The sequence below is a fragment of the Asparagus officinalis genome, chromosome 6 (genome assembly GCF_001876935.1).
Source record: "Asparagus officinalis chromosome 6, Aspof.V1, whole genome shotgun sequence".
Taxonomy (NCBI): domain Eukaryota; kingdom Viridiplantae; phylum Streptophyta; class Magnoliopsida; order Asparagales; family Asparagaceae; genus Asparagus; species Asparagus officinalis.
Genome location: NC_033799.1, coordinates 26,099,526 through 26,119,398, shown reverse-complemented (window position 1 = coordinate 26,119,398; position 19,873 = coordinate 26,099,526). Strand labels below are relative to the sequence as shown.

At 40.8% G+C, this 19,873-nt stretch overlaps 1 pseudogene; it reads right to left on the bottom strand.

Annotated features, from left to right (window-relative positions):
- The window catches only part of LOC109844993, a 93,855-nt pseudogene that overhangs the window by 34,944 nt on the left and 39,038 nt on the right, over window positions 1-19,873 (bottom strand).

Below are 19,873 nucleotides of genomic sequence, written 5' to 3'. Positions count from 1 at the left end.
AGTGGCAATGGAAGGTAGGTATTATTGGTTTCATGCATATGGAAGTTAGATTCTTGATTTGTGATTGTTTGTCCTCTAACAACCAATTTTTCTTTAACAATTTTCTCAACCCCAAGATTTATGGTTGATGTGTAAAAATTTAGTTGTTGTTTATTTTCTAAAAATCTTAGTTCATCAAGAAAGAGTTTTTCAAAATTCAGTTCAAAGCAGCAATTGTCCAACACAGTTTCTTTATTTTAACAAACCCAATCTGCTTCTCCTAAAATTTTTAGCTCCTCACCGAAAATTTCCTCAAAACTTAGAACTTACTCTTCTTCTTCTTCCTCCGATCTTTCCTGAATTGAATTATCAGGGGAAGAATGAATTGGGACAAGAATTTGGCTTAAAGGTGTTCTTTCCTGATTATCGACCTGTTTTCCTGACTGTAGTGCATTCATTTGAGTGTCTTTAGGATTGACCACGGGTTGACTCAGAATTTCTCCTTCCTCTACTTCACTTATGGCACTAGCTAGTTGATCAATATGGGTTTCTAATCTAGCTAGGGCTTGAGTGTTAGAGTGAAGTATGAGTTCGGTTAATTGCATAAAGGAGTTCATCGTGTAGGATGTTTGAGTTAACATATCCGTGGCTAGTGTGGAGGCCTTAATAATGATTTCAAAACCTTTTTCCAAAAAATTGAGACGTTCATCATGATCTGTATCAAGAGGAGTGTGAGTTACAACTTGATGATGAGGAAACTGATTTTGATGTGACAGACTGGGTTGCTGAAATTGTGGATGAGAGTTAAAAGAAACTGTATTTTCCCTAGAAAAATGTTGGGTCGAAGAGGGAGTGAAGTTTTGAGTTTCGGAGTGGTTTCCCTGATTCCATGCAATGTTTGTGTAACTTGCCCAACCTGGGTTGTAGGTTGAAAAAAATAGATCATTTACCGAATACTGATATGGACTCTCTACAAACTCCCGGACTTCATTGGAAATTTCAATCCTATTGGGATAACATAAATTTTGAAAAACTTGTGGATTAGCCATTTGTTCAAAATGAATTTGTTGATGTGTATTGTCCCTAATCCACGTTTTGCATGCACCAAAAATAATTACTTTTTATATAACTTTTTTTTTGTTTTGGAAAAATAAAAGTTTTTTTTTTGAAGAAAATAGAAAATCCTAACTAAAACAAATCAAAATCAATCACTTTTCAATCACTCTAACTCTAGGGTTAAGCCTAACTCAACTAGACTAGCTCCTAACCAAAAATTCCTTAAGTGAAAAGATAAAAGTTTTATCCGGATAGTTAGCTAGGTAAGGATAATACCAGAGGGTGATCAGAGAGCAATTAAGTACATCGTTTCTTACGGAGTGCTTTACGCAACCCCTAAACCTTACCTTAGATACCAACTAATTCAAGAAAACTTAAACCGGTTCACTTAAGGATTCTTTGTTCCTTATTGAGCTCAAATCCTTAGGGCCAACGTCTAATGAGTTTTATTAGGCATGGGTGGTGTAGTGAGGAATTAGTGATTTTTGGGCTAAGGAAAGGGTGATGAAATTCCTCACCTTATCTTGATTACGGGGTTTTGCCCTTAAAAATATTTTGAAGTGTGTATCAAATCAAGATGCTCAAATCACTTGGTGAATTCCTACTAACAATATGAAATGCAACCCTATGAATTAAAAGCAACTAAAAAGGATGGAAAAGAGAAAATCTTTTTTTTAATTAGGGTTAACAATCAAACAAATGAGAAGGGGGGATTTGTTTGAATTTATTATCTTGTTAGTAAATGTCAAAGTGAAGGGTGAATTTTATTATGGTCAACGGAAATAAAATCTTTTTTTTAAGATCCTATTTGTCACTAATTGTGAGAAACTAACTAAAGGTATGGAATTGAAAATATAAGGAAGAAGACTTACCACAAGCGAATCTCCAATTCCTCAGTCTCCAATTCTTGATCTTAATCTTCAAGTAGTTCTTTCACAAAAAATACACAAGTTAAAGAACAAAAATAATTAAAACCTACTTAAGCACCTTCCCCGGTAACGACGTCAAAAACTTGATGCGGCATAAACATGTACCAAAAAAGTTACAAGTGCACAACCGTGTCAAGTTATAGTATAAAAATATCGATCCCACGAGGAAGGTGTTTTGTAGGAGAAAATATAAAATCGGTTCTTATGTTGTGTGTGTGACAAATAAGATTGATGAGTGAATGTGATTGTGAAGAGAATGAGAGAGTGAAAATGGTGTGTAAATAGGTGCAAAGTGTAAGTGAGAGTGGATTTGAAAAAGAATGAGTATGATCAATAAGGTGAGAAGGAAAAAATGAATAAAATCAAGAAACAAATGAAAAATCAAGAATGAAGAACAAAATTCTAGAATAAAAGAAAATGCAAGAAATTAAAGATGGTGGATTCAATTATAGATATGGGTAATCTAAAATTGAACCCACTTCTTAGAAAAGGGTGATTCCCTAGAGGGTTCTAGCCTAAAGGCGAATCAAACAAAATAAAAATAAACAAAAAGAAAAACTAAACCCAAGAGGGTTCTAGCCTCAAGGTGAATAGTGTAAGAAATTAAAATCTAACTACAAAATAAATTGCAAAATCTAAATTACAAAATAAATTATAAAATCAAAACTATAAAATAAAATTGCAAGAATTAAATGGAAGAAAATAAATCTACTCTATAAGCATGAAATAAATCTAAGGCAAGAAGGTTCTAGCCTCTTGGCTATTTAACAAGAAAATAAAATCTAACTACAAGCATAGAAATAAATCTAAACTAATAAGAAATAAAAAAAATAAAAGAGAAATGCAAATCTTCAAATAATTCTTCATCTTCATCTTCATCTTCATCATCCAATAAAGAGAAGAAGAGAAAAATTTAAAGTGGTGAAAAAATTATTATTATTAATTGCAACAAAAAGTTACAATTTTGGAAGGCCTTCTCAATTAAGAGTAGCCCTCCTCTCCAAAAGGAGTTATAAAACTTTTCACACCTCTAACCCCTCACTCTCTACCCCTATTTATAGTAAACATCAGTGAATGTGAGCCATTGGATCGAAATCTTATCCAAAAACATCAAAAATCAGCCTTAGGTTCGTAACTAACTCTCGGAGGTATCGATGCTAGCATCGATGCGGGCAACGATGCGGGCATCGATGCCCAGTATGCTGCAATTGTTGTCCGAAGCTCCTCTTGCATCGATGCGGGCAACGATGCGGGCATCGATGCCCAGTATGCTGCAATTGTTGTCCGAAGCTCCTCTTGTATTTGGCTTTTGGGCTTTGGGTCTTTGGGCTTTGGCATTTATCTTGGCATTTTGGGCTTCCTTGCTTCATGGGCTTTTGGATAATTTGGAATTTTAAATTTCCAATGGGCTTCTTGATTCATTTCTTCATTTAATCAATGGGTTTTTGTTGAGATATAGGAGTTTGAGATTTATTCTTCATTAACCTGCAATTAAAAGATAAAAACAATTATTAGTGGTATATTTATTCATATAAAATAGATAATGAGGGTATAAAATTATAATAAAATATGATTATCACACGCACCAACCTGGCCCCAAACTTTATGACCGCATCAGAGGAATGGGATATTTCTGGCCCACCATGATAAATGACACAGTCGCGTATGCCCGGAAGTGTCACACGTGTCAAATATACGCGAATTATATGCACCAACCCCAGAGCATATGCACCCTTCAGCTACATCATGGCCTTTTAAAACTTGGAGAATGGACACTGTCCGTCCTATTTTCCCCTCGTCCATCAAAGGCGACCGGTTCATCTTAGCGATTACCGATTACTTCTCTAAATGGGCTGAAGCGATTCTTCTTAAAGAAGTAAAGTCGAGCAACGTGATTGCATTCATCAAGCACCATATTATCTACTGTTATAGTGTCCCAAGGCGAATTATACATGACAATGGGCCCCAGTTTGTCAATAACGCCTTCATCAAGTTTTGCGAGAAGTTCAAGATTCAAGACGTCTCGTCGACGGCTTACAATCCCACAACGAATGGATTGGCGGAGGCCTTTAAGAAGACTATCATAAAGCTTTTATCAAAACTCGTGAAGACTAATAAACAAGATTGGAATGATAACCTTGGTGAAGCTCTATGGGCCTATCGTACCACGGTTCGCACACCGACGGGAGCGACTCAATATTCTCTGGTATACGGGTATGAAGCCGTTCTTCCGTTGGAAATCCAAATTCCATCTCTTCGGATCGCTCTTGCAACAGAGTTAACAACCGAAGAACAACATCAGAAACGTCTCGAAGAACTCGAGATACTCGATGAAAAGTGCTTAGACGCTCAATAGCACATCGAGTTCTACCAAACCAGAATTTCCCCAGCTTTTGATAAAAAAGTTCGACAATAGAGTTTTAAAGAAGGAGACTTGGTCTTAGTCGTCCGATGACCAATGATCCTTAATTCCAAGAAGAAAGGCGAATTTGAACCTAAATGGGAGGGGCCATTTTTCGTAGAGATAGTCTACTCAAATGGAGCATATCGCCTTATTACCAAGGAAGGCGCCCGGCTCATGATATCGATAAATAGGAGGTTCCTGAAAAAGTACTACACTTAGTGCATTCGGGATAGCCCATGTAATGAGAATTTCCCGGAAGAATATCATGAGGGGTATTCTTAGGGATAACCCGTGAATTAGAAAAGGGATAGGCAAGAAGTCCCCATATGGACTCTGAATGTCCTCAATGATGGAATGTATCTCATTACTGAGATTAAATTCACTAACTTTCTTGAATAGTTTTGTTAAGATGAGATGAGATTATTTTGACAAATCAACCTTCCCTCATGAAACCCCCACTGGTGTTTGACAATTCATAATCTTCAGCCACAAACTCCATCACCGATCAAATTAATTGACGGTGGGTCAACCAAAATTCCTATCGGTTAAATTTGTTCAAATTTTTGCCGTGTTTGTGCACTTAACACTTGCATTGTTAAAACACTTACACGACACTCTATCCGCCAATCCTTAGCAATTTTCAAACTTTGCGTGTTAAGCCCTAATCACTTAACACCGAAATCCCTTATAGAGTGGCTAGTACAAGTCGGTATTTTCACTGCTATCTGTATTCCAATCCTACTGCTTTCTTGGTAAAACCTATAAAAGTTAGGGCCAAGGCCAGAATTCCCTCTCGATTCCTTCCATGAACGAGAGGTCCACTTTAAATTTGGGCAAACAAACCTATAAAAGTTAGGATTGCCTCTAACTCACTCGGTCAAACCTATAAAAGTTAGGGCCAAAGTCCGAATCTTACTTCGATAAACGAAGAGTTCTTTTCAGTTTAAGCAACCAATCCTATAAAAGTTAGGGTTGCTTGAATCTTTCTGATTCTCGGAGTAGAGATCCCACTCTTAGTTTCACCTTTTCACTTTTGTATGCCAAGAGAGAATACCCAGATCCAATACCCAAATTCCTCAAAACAGTGGAATCGGTCAAATCCCTCTGTCAGTGATTACACATGCAATAAGTATAGTATCACTTCACCAAAATGAAACACTAAGACGTGTTTTTTGAACTGTGATATAGCACTGAACTTCACATTAGGTACTCCTCAAGAACCATGAATAAAGATGGATAAGTAAATGATACACACCTACATACGAGAGATGGGCAATTTCGAGCCAAACACAAGTTGCCCTCACTATTCTCAAAATCAATGGGATTAACTTTATGAGGCATAGTTGAAGATCCAATCTCCCCAGCCTTGGTCATCTAGAAAGCAAAATTATCATTAAATCGTTTTGTCCCAAATTAGAAGTTTGGGAGCTAAAATAGGTCCTAATAATTTAGAGGTATAGTGGTCAAGCATAAGAAAGTTACCGGCTTAAAATAACCTAACGAAATATAGCTCCATATGTCCCGATCAAAATCAGTCAGGATGTTATTAAACTGAACAACTGCATTGAAAACCTTTGCGATATAGTCATGCGGCTCAATCTGTATACGGAGCAAGCAACAGGCTCAGATAGAGAGTATGCATGCAAGCCAAGTGCCATTCCATTCATAGGCCACATTGACGTAACCTTTCAGACAACACAAACTTAACAAAATTATTAGCTTGTGCTGCAATTCCATTATTATTTATGCACTAACTGGTTGGTGTAGAATAGGCTAATTGATAAATGTACTGTAATTCCAAGATAGATGGATAACCTGCAAGTGTATCTACTTATTATCAAGCATGCACATGATAGCATTTACTTACTATTTGAATCACCTTTTGTAAACTCTTGAAGCGTGAAATGGCAAAAAAAACCTACATTTTAGTCACCTGAGTCGATTGCAAAACTCATATTAAAAAAAATTCTGAGGCTCTATTAGTTATACACTCTTACAGTTGTATAGTTGCCTAAATCTTCACGAGGACTGTTTACTAGTAAACTAGTTCAAGCAGAGAACAATGAATACAAGCAGCAGTGTCAAAAAAGTACAGGTAAATAAAGTACTCCTCCCATTAATGAAACCTATCCAAGTCATCCACAAAGAAAAAACCATATCAAAATCGTCTATGCACTACTTAATTACGCAAAAAAAAATCCATCAAGCTGAAATGAATCAGATAGGTAAAACCTTGCAAAGAGAAAAGTAGTAGAAGTAAATAAACATGTCTGTGCCATGTAAGGGTTGAAACCTAACCCCCCAAAGAGGTCACGAACTCAGCTGCAACAGTTGGCCAATCAATATCACAGGATATGTAACTTTATGCGCATTGTAGTTTCCAACATTTCCAGCACACTTGCCCAATATTTGCACATCTGTAAAGGTCTTCCCTACTTCACTTAGTCTGAAAGCAAAATTTGCCATCTCCTTTCCCAAGGTAGTTGGTGAAGTAGGCTACAAAGGGAGTTAGAAGATATCAGAACTAAACCACATAAACCTATTACAAAAGCAAATCATTTATTCTTGTAGCATAACGATGAAAATTATCAATATGATATTTCAACTGCTTTGAGCAGTCAACTTAGTATATGTCCACTTCTAATATTGTCCATGTTATGCCCCGACCTGACGGGCCTATTAGTACGGTACAAGCCGTGGGACCCAACAAGTGTAACGTGTTATTTGGCTCAATCTACTGCCAAAATCGACTAACCGATGTTACACTTAAATAATTTAAGCCACTTAAATTCTCACTCATTTCCTGATGTTGGACTAAATAGGAGTGTCACAAATACCCCACCTTACATAAGCGACGTCCTCATCGTGACATGACAATTGGCACATCCCGGTATCACTAGGTTATGTGGACTCTAGAGGTGGCTCCCACCGCACTCACGCAATATAGCACTTAGCCCTGCATAGCACTTAGCTCCACACTTCCGACTCGCAACTGCTATGATACAATTTGTCACGGCCCGGGCCGCCGGGCCCATTGGTGCAGTGCAAGTCGTGGGACCCACCAAGTGTAACACGATTGGCTCAACCCACTACCAAAATCAACTAGCCGTGTTACACTTGAGTCTTGGACATACCTATTTAAACAACTTAACTTCTCACTCATTTTCTGATGTAGGACTAAATAAGAAACAAAGACATGATTATATTATTTTTAACCTTCAGATTGAAAAGGTTCCATTCAATTTATTTCATAGCATCAAGCTAAAAACTCAAGAACAAAGGAATGTAGAACATGTCCTGCAAACATATATGAACGAAGATAGACAGTATAATCTTTATCAAACCAGTAATTATACACAATGTATTAGCCCCATGTAGAAATTTCTTGAGTTTCAGCATGTAATCATTATTTAATTATTTCTATATATTCCGCCCCTAAAAAAAGCTTACTTTTGTATAAAAAATTTCACCGAAATGACCGGCCAAAAATCTTTGAGTTATTTCAACCAAAAAAATCCACCACCAGGACATTAGGGAAAAACTCTTAGTGGAGTATTACCCTGTGCACCTTAGATTAAGTTTAACTTTTTAAACCCAAGAGTACTTTGTTTTTCTTTGAGTACTCCCACTTCTCTAATCCTTCTCTAAACGTGCTCTTGTCAGTTGCATCCCTTCTCCATTTGGGATAAATTTCATTAAGAATTTAGGATTGCTAAATAAATTAGTTCATCGAAATGAAAAAGAATTTTTCTTTTTCCTTGAAGCATTCTCTGCATTTTCTTAGTCTAATATCTTCTGATTCTTTTTTTTAATCAATATATACAATAAACTATGTCCTTCTATGTGTAAACACAAATAAAAGGGAAATATAAGAATTTCAATTATGCTTATATAGCAATAAAGTTTTTGTAGATAACATCTAATCAACAAAAAGTTGGTATTCCATTATAACAAGAGTTGCCTCTCATCTAGAACTTAAAATACCTGTCAATGAGTGGGAGACAACATGGAGATATGAGCATTTTCCTTCGCTAATTTGCATATTGCATTCAACAACTCAATCATCACAGGAAATATGACAGTGTTGAATGCCTCCTTCAATGCCAATGCATGGGCTAAATTATTTATATCCTCTAATGTACAAGCAAAATAGAAAAACTCCAGTACCTAAAAAAGAATTTTGTAGAATCTGATGTCAAATATTAAGCATCAAATGAAATCTTTGAAACCACAGTTAGTCGTAGTTATAAAAAGAGGAAGCATAGAGTACCCACAACAAGGAACATCAAAAATTCACCTCAGCGATTTCAGCATTGGATTGACATTTCTGTTTCAAGAAGTATTCCACTGCCTTATTATCGTGGTTAGTTACTTTTTCAATCTTTTTCACTTCCAGAGCATCAGCTTTGCTGAAGCCACCAACTATACTTTCTAAATAAGACCTGGCATTCTCGCTAAAGCTTTGAACCTCCTTGATTTCAGGTATTTCTGTTAATTTTAGCAACCATTTTACGTAAAAAAGAATCACTTCAGATTAGCATTTTGCACTAAGTAGCCAACATGAAAATATAACTACAGTGGCCAGCTTTGTCAGATCATGATGGGTAATGGAGAAAGAGGTAAACCTTTTTTACTTGTAAGTTACCTCTTTCTCTATTACCCAAGACATGACTACACTATGACAAGTTTTGTCAGATTGTAAAAGAAAGCACACTAATAAGAATGACCTAAATAAACAATGTTCGATGGACTCATACAGAAACTGTTAATACTACATCATATGCAAATTTATTAGAAGAGGGGTACTATTGTCAGATATGCATATCAAATATAAATATCCCAATGGTTCACAGAATTTTGAGCTAACTAATGCTTTTAAACCTTTTATCTAAATACCTGAGACATATTATGATTTGTAAGCCAGACGAGCAAGGATATCCAATCAACAACCACAGTTTCTTCATGCTTTACCAGAAACATTTCTTTATCATTCGCTACAAAAATGATTGTATAATCTACATTTAAATATGAAACCATTATTCTTAAAAAAACATAATGTAACACCAACACTGTGCACTGGTGTTGAGTAAAAAACACTTATTAAATATGTATTCTTACAGGAGAATTTAATAAAAATTACCTCCACCATTACACGGTAACGGATTAACCCATATTAACTAAAGAATGGGTGCAAATCCTTGACGTTCTTCAAATATCAGCCATCTAAAGGTGATAGAGCCATAATGCTAAAAGACTCAAGATCAACAACCTCCTCTTCACGATGATGCTCCATCTAAAACATTAAAGTTCACACAGCCAAAACATATTCAACCAGTTGTCCAAATATGAGGAAAATTGAAGAAATTAGATAATTCCAGATCAAACTTAATCATCATTGAAGATTCATAAGCCCAATTATTGGATTGAAGACAGCTCACTATAAATTGGGGACTACCAAAGGATCATCTCAATTTATTTAAAAAAAATTAAGAACCTGAAATTCAAAATACAACAGTGGAAGCCCTACATTAGATCATTCCGGATCAAATTAAGGAATCGGAGAGAGCAAGGAGCGAGCACCTTGATTCATTTTATACGCGTTTCCTGTGGAGGTTAGATTCAGTTCATCAGATATTTTCTTTAAAAGTAAGGTAAATGATGGATAATCTTATAATGCATATAGATTTTTGGCAAAATTTTGTTGTAGGTCCCTCATGTGCTAGCCAAGTATCGTTTCGGTCCTTTCGGATCATTAATATTTAGAAGTCATCAGCCACAGTCATTAATATTATCTTTGTCATCAATCTATGTTCTTTTTCAAATTTTTGTAAAATATTGTTGAGGAGATCACATGGATGCCACGTTAGCAAAAATTAGTTAAAAGTTTCATACAAACGTGTATGTTGAACTTGTGATTTCACTAATTTTTTTTGCTGAACATGGCAGGGTCAGATAATTGTCACGTCAGCAAAATATTATGATGAATGTAATGTTAAGAATCACCATTGTTAACTTTCCCCAAATATTAAAGACACTAACAGTATTTGGGTGGTTGTGGTACATTCCGTTATAAGTGAAAGAAACTTTACTTGTAGAAATAATCAGGCTGTTTTTTGTACGTCCGCTTTCTTACTACAATACAAATAGCTCATTTTTCTTTTCTTTTATTTCCTTTTTATCTCTTTTACGTCCGCTTTCTTACTACAATACAAATAGCTCATTTTTCTTTTCTTTTATTTCCTTTTTATCTCTTTTAGGCACTGTTTTTGAGAAAAGAATAGAATATTAAGCTGATGAAACTTAAGTTAATTCAAGTAGTAATGAGAAAAACTTGATATAACAGCTATCATGAAATTCAACAGAACAATAAACTTTTTACTGTCAACAGGTTTTACCAAATATTTACTCTTCGAGCTCGAAGCAAACTATACTCTTTTGAGGCACATTAGAGAAAGAACTAGAGTGGTTTTTGTAAGTTATTTTTGTTTTTGCATATTTAGATGTTGATTTTGCATATTTTGATGTAATTAGAGAAGCAACTGTATTTTTTGGATCTGGATTCTCTTTACTAATGTGATAATAAACACGGTCTAATTCTCTTAATCCTTACCACGTATCTTAATTCTTATAGACGAGATCACGCCACATAAAATTTCCACCAGATATTTTGATAGTTGTTTTCAAGTGTATTAGTAGTTTCAAGACCAATCAAATGTTAAAGATTGAGAGAGTGGAACAGGACAACAACTAACTGTATCTAAATATGTAAAAAACAAGAAATCTATGTTGTGAACAAAAAGATAATAATAAGGCAGAATCGTCCCACCAATACCAGTATACCACACACAGGTTTGTTGATATTTACAGATTCAAGTACCCAGATACTTTATTTCAAAAGAAAAGAACACAAGAATATTGTTCAATTCGTATAAACAAGAATTACTATTGCATCCTGCGGAAGGGGTGTAGGCATATAAAATTGCTTATAGGTCCCTTAGCACAGCTCGGCACAAACCGACAAACCAACGAGGCGACGAGATCGACGAATCGCACGCAAGCAACGGAATGCATCTATTCACGTGCGGAATCAAGCCAACGGTTCGGGGAATCAACGAGTCATCCAAACAAGAGCGGACTCGGATGAATCACGACCGAATCAAGATCGGTTTCGGACTCGAACTCAAAAGTGGAGTTACTGCCAAATCAAGAATCCGACTTACTGCCAAATCAGGTCAACGAGTCAAATCTGAATCAACCAAATCACGGATGGAACCGAAAAACGGATACAGCGCAAAACGACAGAAAACCCAACACCTAGGTGGCTCGGCCAAAGCCGAGCCACCCATAGGTGGCTCGGCCTAAGTGAGAGCCGTTACTCTGCCGGATTGAGGATTGAGCTCGGAGCTTTGAAGAATTGGAGACTTGAAGATTCAGATCTGATTCTCGGCGAACGTCCACGTCAAAAAAGGCAGGAATTCGAGAGAGGTAAAAATCGGATCTGAGATCTACACGAGGCAACACTTCGGATCAAAGCTTGGCCTTTGATCCCGAGATTTGGACGATTGTTTCCTTGGCGAAACAATCCTCCCCGGCTATTATTTCCTTGGCGAAATAATACCCGTTAACTCGTGTAGATCCGACCGGATCTAGATCGCGCGGTGGTCCATGGATTAACCCCAGCGTCGGCAAAGAACCCACACAAGCGAGCAACCGCAAAACAGGAGCTCGCGATTTGTTCGACATAAAAGGAGAAAGTTGTAATTTTTCTTTATTTTTCTTTGATTTTCGTTGTAACCGGATCTAAAAAAGACCGGATCTTTGTAACCCAAAAATTGTTATTCAGGATTGCAATGGAATCATCAATGAAGAAGAATGCTATTTTCACCGTGAAGAATCTGACGACCACAGTGGGAGCCAACGATCTCGTTGCCGAGATCGTCACGTCGCAGCCGCGGATCTCAATCCCGGTCGTGGAGGAGGTCGAGTATGAGTTCGACCAAGCCAAGTTCGAGGAGTACGTGTCCTCGTCCGGATCTACCTCCCCCCGCAAGTCCAAGAAGTTCTCCTCCAGGAGAAAAGTTCGTTGGTTCGAAGAAGCTCGGAAAGCCAACGAAGCTCTCACCCCAGCTGACGCCAAAGTTGCGTCAGGTGAAGTTCCACCGGCCTCCAACCAGGTCAACCTTACTCCCGCCGACGCCTCCACCATTGAAGGCGTTGTGACTCTCTCAAAGAGAGCCCGCCAGAGGCGACGTCAACGCCTTGCGCGGCAACTCGCCAAGGCGATGGAGTCTACAGACGGATTCCGCTACAACGCGGATCTGAAGAATAGAAGAGGCAAACAGCCTCAACCACCAATGAACGGTGACTCGTCAAACGGAACCGTTCGACGCTTGAGGAGCATATCCGCAAGTGCCGCGCGATGTCAGCGCAGGCATGGGCTCAAGTCCAGGAAGCCCGTAGAAGACTGCAAAAGGAGGTGACGAAGAAGCCGCCACCAACTCGCCAAGTCTGGAAGCCTAAGTCTGAAGTGGTGACTCAGGCCAAAAAGCAACCATCGCAGCCTTCTAAGCAAGGTCAAGCTCCGGCGCATCAACCAAAGTCGCCGTTAATTCCTATGGTTACTCCGGGAGATCATGCAGAATCATCCCGAAGGAGGAAGCCAGCTTTGGAGCGTCTCGGTCCAATTCCCGACGAGAGAGGCAAAGCTCCATTTCACGAGTGTTTGGGCCCGATGAAGAAGCCCAGAATGACTCAATACGCTGGGGGTCGCCATCACCTCCAACATGACAAAGAGCTCAAGGCAACGGCGCGCACCAATTTGCACATCGAAGTCCAAGAGCACACTGAAGACTCGCGCCCACAAAGGCACGTTTCGAGGCGTGTAACTTTTGAAAGCCCAAAGAAGGTGATCCAACCTCAGATGGAAACATTATCATCTGATAGTGATAGTGTTATACCTGAGAAGTCATGCCCGCACACGATAGGTTACTCCGACTGTCAAAATGACGAGTTGTACTATCATGCTTGGGGTACGAATAGAACAAGGAAGAGGAGTCCCCGAGAACAGGAAACTCAATGCCCCTGTTCCAAACTCATTCGGGTGGTATTGTCTGAATGCAACTGCATCAAAGCGGTCCCCGAAAGAGTTTCAGTGTTTGAAAGACTCAGTGCAGAGACGCCAAAACCCAGGCCTAGGCGTTTTCAACGAAGAAGAAGGATGATTGAAGACGGAGAATTTCCGAGGGTCACCACCAACATGACCAGCAAGGGGAAATCAGTACGGGATGATTTCGAATCGATTCTGAGAGCCTCCCGGCCTAGAACCCGTCTGCAGTCCGGAACCATCGAGCGAGCAACCTATGGTAGGGTTCGGACAAGAGCACCTTTAGAAGATGAAGAATCGGATGCCGGCTCGGCGGTCGCATCTGACAACACGGTATCCAGCGAGGGGCAACCCCACGAAGCACTCATGATAAGTGCAGAACAAGTGGCTAAGATGCTTGAGGAAGCCATAGCCAAACAGCAGGAGACCTTCAGGTTTGAAATGCAGATGGCCATGCAGAACATGAGAGAAATGCATGAGCAGCAAATTCAGGCACTGACGAACCAGCAAGGCGAACCAAGTCGTCGTAACCAGGCTCATCAGGAAGACGAGGATACAAATGAAGCTCGTAATACAAACAATCCTCCCGTCAATGCAGGGGGTGGTAATGAGAATGCTAGTGAAAACACAGATGAAAGTCTGAAAATTAAAAACCTTGAGAGCAAAATTAATACATTAATTTCTGCTCAAGAGACGAAAAAGACAGGCATTCCTTGTCCATACCCAAGAGAGTGGGAATCAATCCCATATCTGGCGAAGTTCAGTTTAATTAACTTCACGCCGTTTAATGGGATGGGTTCACCCACTCAGCATTTGATTTATTTCAAATCACACTTGGGGATAATCTCTGGCAATGAACCTCTGATGGTGCGGTCATTCGTCGGCACTCTTCGCGGAGCCGCCTTCGATTGGTATCGCCGCCTCAAGCCAGGTAGCGTGAACAGCTGGGATGATATGGAGACCATGTTCCTCACCAATTTCTTCAACGATGACACCGAGATATCTATCGGATTATTGCTCGATGAGAAACAGAAGGACGGGGAGTTAGTCGACACCTTCGTCAAAAGATTCCGGAACAAGGCGATGAACTGCCGGGACCCGATTACCGAGGAATTTATTCTCCAGACCTGCCACAACAACTTGTCCTTGGACGTACTGGAAGCAATGGGGATGGCTCCATCCAAAACTTGGAAGGATCTGAAGGTCCGAGGGGAGCAAGCTGAGCGATTCCTAAAGAGGAAAAAGGCGGAAAGAGGCCAGCAGGCGACGAAGGCTCCGCAACAGAATTTCGTCCCACGGGGGAAAGGTAAGGCACATGCTAATGCAGTCGATGCTAACCAAACCTTTCAATTGCAACCACAGCAACAGCAACAGCAACGAACACCACAACAGCCGCAGTCGCAATGGCAACAACGGCCTCAGAAGCAGAAATCTTCAGAGCCGAGGTTTCCCAAAGTGTACTCTTTCAAGGATGACGAAGTTCCTGGCATCTTCAAGTACCTGTTGGAGAAAAATAAAATTCAGCTGCCAGCGATTGTGGATCAAGAAGGGGCTAGCAAAGTGACGGATCCAAAGTATTGCGCATACCATAGGGCGGTCCATCACCCAACGAAGTCATGCTACCACCTCAAGGACAAAATCTAGGCGCTAATTGATGTAGGTGTCATAACCCCAAAGCCGTCCAAGAATGTTGGAGCGAACGCGGTGTCAATCAGCTTCGGAACAGTGCCCACAGCATGGTTTGAACCAAAACGCATCACCAAGGTGGGAATGAAGATGGTGAATGATGACCCACATGGACAGCACCAAAAAGGACTTGTGCCACATACAGCCCCAAATGGCGAGATCCTCTGGGTTCATCCCGACTTGATGGAAGATGAACAATGGGCCGGATCGTCGTCCAAGAGGAAATCCAAAGGTAAAGGAAAGTCTTGCTGCGGAGTTGTTGCTATCCCAGGAGAAGATGATGAAAGAATCTTGGCCTTCCCGCTTTCCAAAGAAGAACAAGAGGTCTTCGCTACTAGAAGCGGAAATGAGTATCATTATAATTATCCACCACCTAGTGAGCAGGGGGTAAATAAACGGGGACCAGCCAAAACTCTCACGGAGATGGGGGTGATTACGAGTCCTACACCGGGTGAAGATGCTCGAAGACAGCCGGTGAATAAATCAAAAGAGAAGAATCCCCAGGAGGTGCAGAATCCGAAGCAGTCTCGTTTCAGTCGTCCGATTGGAAGAGACAAACCGGAAAGCTCGAAGACTCCACAAGTCTTTGATATAATGGCTCAACTAGCCAACATTCCAGCACGGATAACGCTGTATGAATTGCTGCGATTGTCCAAGGAAACCAGGGAGGCCTTGCAAGAAGCTTTGGCCAATTCAGAGGTGTTTCTGACTCAAATCAGTCCGGCACCGGAAGAGTTAGAAATGTCAATTCAACACTGCAAAGTAGCGGCGAAGAACCTTCCCTGCATCACCTTCACCAAAGAGGATATGCAGACGAAGAATTCGAACCATGATCGGCCTTTATATTTCGTCGGATATATTGGCTCCAGCGAAGTCAACCGAATCCAAGTGGACCCGGGTTCCGCTGTGAGCATTATGCTCGGATATATTGGCTCCAGCGAAGTCAACCGAATCCAAGTGGACCCGGGTTCCGCTGTGAGCATTATGCTACTTCGCCTTATGCATAGCCTTGGTATTCCAGTCAGCAAATTGGCATGAACAGGCACAGTCATTTACAGATTCAACACCAGCGGGTCAAGGCCTTTGGGAAAGATCCGAGTAAAGTGCCAAATGGGTGATCTGAAGACGGAGGTCACGTGTTACGTGATTGATGCTGAGACATCATATAACTTACTACTGGGTCGACCTTGGATCCATAGTAATGTTATAGTTCCCTCCACTCTACATCAGTGACTGAAATATGTCGACACTGATGGAAGAGTTAGGACGGTGGTCGCGGATAAACAACCATTTAAAGGGTTTGAGAATTATTTCACTGATTCTCTCCTTTATGGTAACGAATCCGATACGGAACCATCGGCCCACGGCACGGACAGCGGAGAAGAAGCTGATTCCGAAGCCGGATTCGATTACAATGGTGGTTTTGTTTTAAATGACATTGTACCCTTTGTAATCAATCTTGACGATGATCAATCGTCAGATGGCAGTTGTAATTGGCAACTTGCCACTAATGAAATAAATGATAATTTAGAGTACTCCCTGTCTCTTGATAATGTGATAACAGAATTGTATAATAATCCCGATTTGTATATGCCGCTTCGATCATCCTATGTAACGAAAGAACGTCTCCAACATTCTTTCGGAACAACCATGATCATCCCTAACAAAATAAAGGGCGCAAAGGAAGTGATTTACGGTAAAGGAAAAAGTTCTCCATTACCAGATCATTTCCTAAGTGAAGATGAAGATGATGACAAACCTGGTCGGTATTTATCTAAGTATAGTCCGGAAGCACGCAGGCTTATGGAAAAGCAAGGATACGATTTCACACTCGGAGAAGGTCTATACTTCGATCGAGGTTCCCGTATCCCAGCTAAAGCAGCATATGTACCAAAAGGGAAACCAGATGATTATTATCGTCACAAAAGAGGCTTAGGCTACGTTTCCTCGTCTGATGATGAATGTGGTTGGCAAATTATCAATCAAATTGCTAACAAAACTAAGAACGGATACTCTTCTGACTCTTCAGCTGGGGACTCCGACACAAGCTTAGGAGAGGCATTCAAAGCCCTAATGGTAAACATGGCTATAGCTGATCCGTCTACAATGGAGGACGATGATCAAATGCCAGCATGGGAAGACCCGTGGGTTCATCACTTGAACATGCAGTACGGTGATAGGTTCGAACAAAGAGAACCCCCCACTGAAGATAAGATAATCCAAATTAATATGGGTGACGAGGCCAATCCAAAGCCCATATTCATCAGATACAGCCTTCCCCCAAGTGAGAAGGAGGAGTTAATTGCTCTCATCAGAGAGTACATCGACGTCTTCGCGTGGAACTACGAGGATATGCCAGGGCTCGACCCTAATGTGGCAATGCACCGCCTCGATATCAAGCCGGATGCCAAACCAGTCAAACAACAGCAAAGACGGTTTCGGCCGCAGATTATTGAAGCCATTGAGGCAGAGGTTAAGAAATTGGTCGACTCAGGATTTATCCGAGAAGAGCAACACCCAGATTGGTTAGCCAATATCGTTCCGGTCATGAAGAAGAATGGTAAAATTAGGGTATGCATCGACTTCAGGGACCTGAATGCAGCATGTCCAAAAGATGACTTTCCGCTCCCAATCACGGACGTCATCATCGATAATACTTGCGGATTCGAGAGAATGTCTTTCATGGACGGCTTCTCAGGATATAACCAAATCAAGATGCACCCGGATGACGAGAAGCATACAGCATTCAGAACGCCCCTCGGTGTCTTCTGCTACACAGTGATGCCCTTCGGTCTAAAGAATGCAGGCGCCACATATCAGCGAGCAATGACTAAGATTTTCCAAGAACATCTCAGGAAAATAGTTGAGTGCTACGTTGACGATTTGGTGGTAAAAAGCCGTAACAAAGAAGATCACATCAAAGACTTGAAGACGATGTTCGATCTCATGCGGAGTCATCAATTGAAGATGAACCCCACCAAATCCTTCCTCGGAATGTCCAGCGGAAAATTCCTTGGATTTGTCATCACCACTAAAGGAATACATATCGATCCCGATAAGGTGAAGGCGATACACGAACTACAACCTCCTAAGAATCTAAGAGAGCTTAGAGGATTGCAAGGGCGTTTGGCTTGGTCACGAACAGGCAGTTTATTACCTAAGTCGGACCTTGATAGGCGCCGAGTCTCGGTATCCAATGATCGAGAAGGAATGCCTCGCATTGGTATTTGCAATGCAAAAGATGCGGCATTACTTGGTTGGACAGACGATTTACGTCATTTCCAGCGTTAATCCAGTACGGGTGTTTATGACACAACCGGCCTCTATGAATTAGCGATTAGCGAAGTGGGCTCTTCTCTTGTCCCAATACGATTTGTACTTCAAGCAGTAGAAGTCAATCAAAGGACAAGCGATTTGCGATCTTTTGGCGGCAAACCCGACAACGGATACGGCGGAAGTATATGATGACTTGCCGGATGAAACCCACGAGGTTAACACGACGTCGCACCAACAAGTATGGCAATTATACTTCGATGGTGCTTCGAGAGCAGTGAATAGGGTAATAACCCCTGGATGTCCCACAGTCTCCTCTGGAGTTGGAGTTGTTTTAATTTCCCCGGGGAAGCATGTCATGCCTCGGGCTTATTCATTGACTAGTCCGTGCTCCAATAACGTAGCCGAGTACAACGCGCTTCTCATTGGACTCAGTTTTGCCAAAGAGCTGGGGGTCGAATATCTCAAAGCTTTTGGGGACTCCCAGCTAATAGTCAACCAAGTCCGTGGAGAGTACGAAGTCAGGAATCAAGACCTGATCCCGTACCACCAGGAGGCCATCAAGATGGCGGAATCTTTTGAAGAATTCTTCATTGAATATATCCCTCGTCTCCAGAACGCTTATGCGGATGCACTGGCAGCACTAGCAGTATCACTGGCGCAGCCTCCCGAAACTGAACTACTAGTCACAGTGAGGACGCATCAACTCTGCGTACCCATATACGATATGGACATTGAATGATAGAAATATGAGCGCCAAAGAGGTGAATTCAACTCAAATTGGGTCTGAGTCCCGAGATTGGCGCTTTCCTATCATCGACTACGTCCAGTATGGTATTTTGCCAGAGGATGTAAAAGAAAGAGAATCAATCCGCCGAAGAGCGCCAAGATTCTTCTACAATACTGAGACCCATACGTTATACCGTAGAGGGTACGATGGTTTGTTACTCCGATGCCTTTCGAGCAAAGAAGCAGAAGAAATTCTTAAGGAAGCACACGAAGGAGAATGTGGCGCACATCAACCTGGTCCCAAACTGTATGATCGCATCAGGAGAATGGGATATTTCTGGCCAACGATGGTTCGTGACGCGATCGAATACGCCCGAGAGTGCCACGCTTGTCAGGTACATGCGAATTATATGCATCAACCGCCAGAGCAGTTGCACACGTCAACCACGTCCTGGCCATTCGAGACATGGGGTATGGACATTGTTGGTCCTATTTTTCCCCCTTTAGTCAAAGGCGATCGATTCATCCTCGCCATCACGGATTACTTCTCAAAGTGGGCTGAAGCGATACCGCTTAAAGAAGTAAAGACGAATAACGTCATCAATTTCATCAAGTATCATGTCATTTACCGACACGGCGTGCCAATACGGATCATTCATGACAACGGTCCACAGTTCATAAGCAACGCCTTCATCAGATTTTGTGACAAGTTCA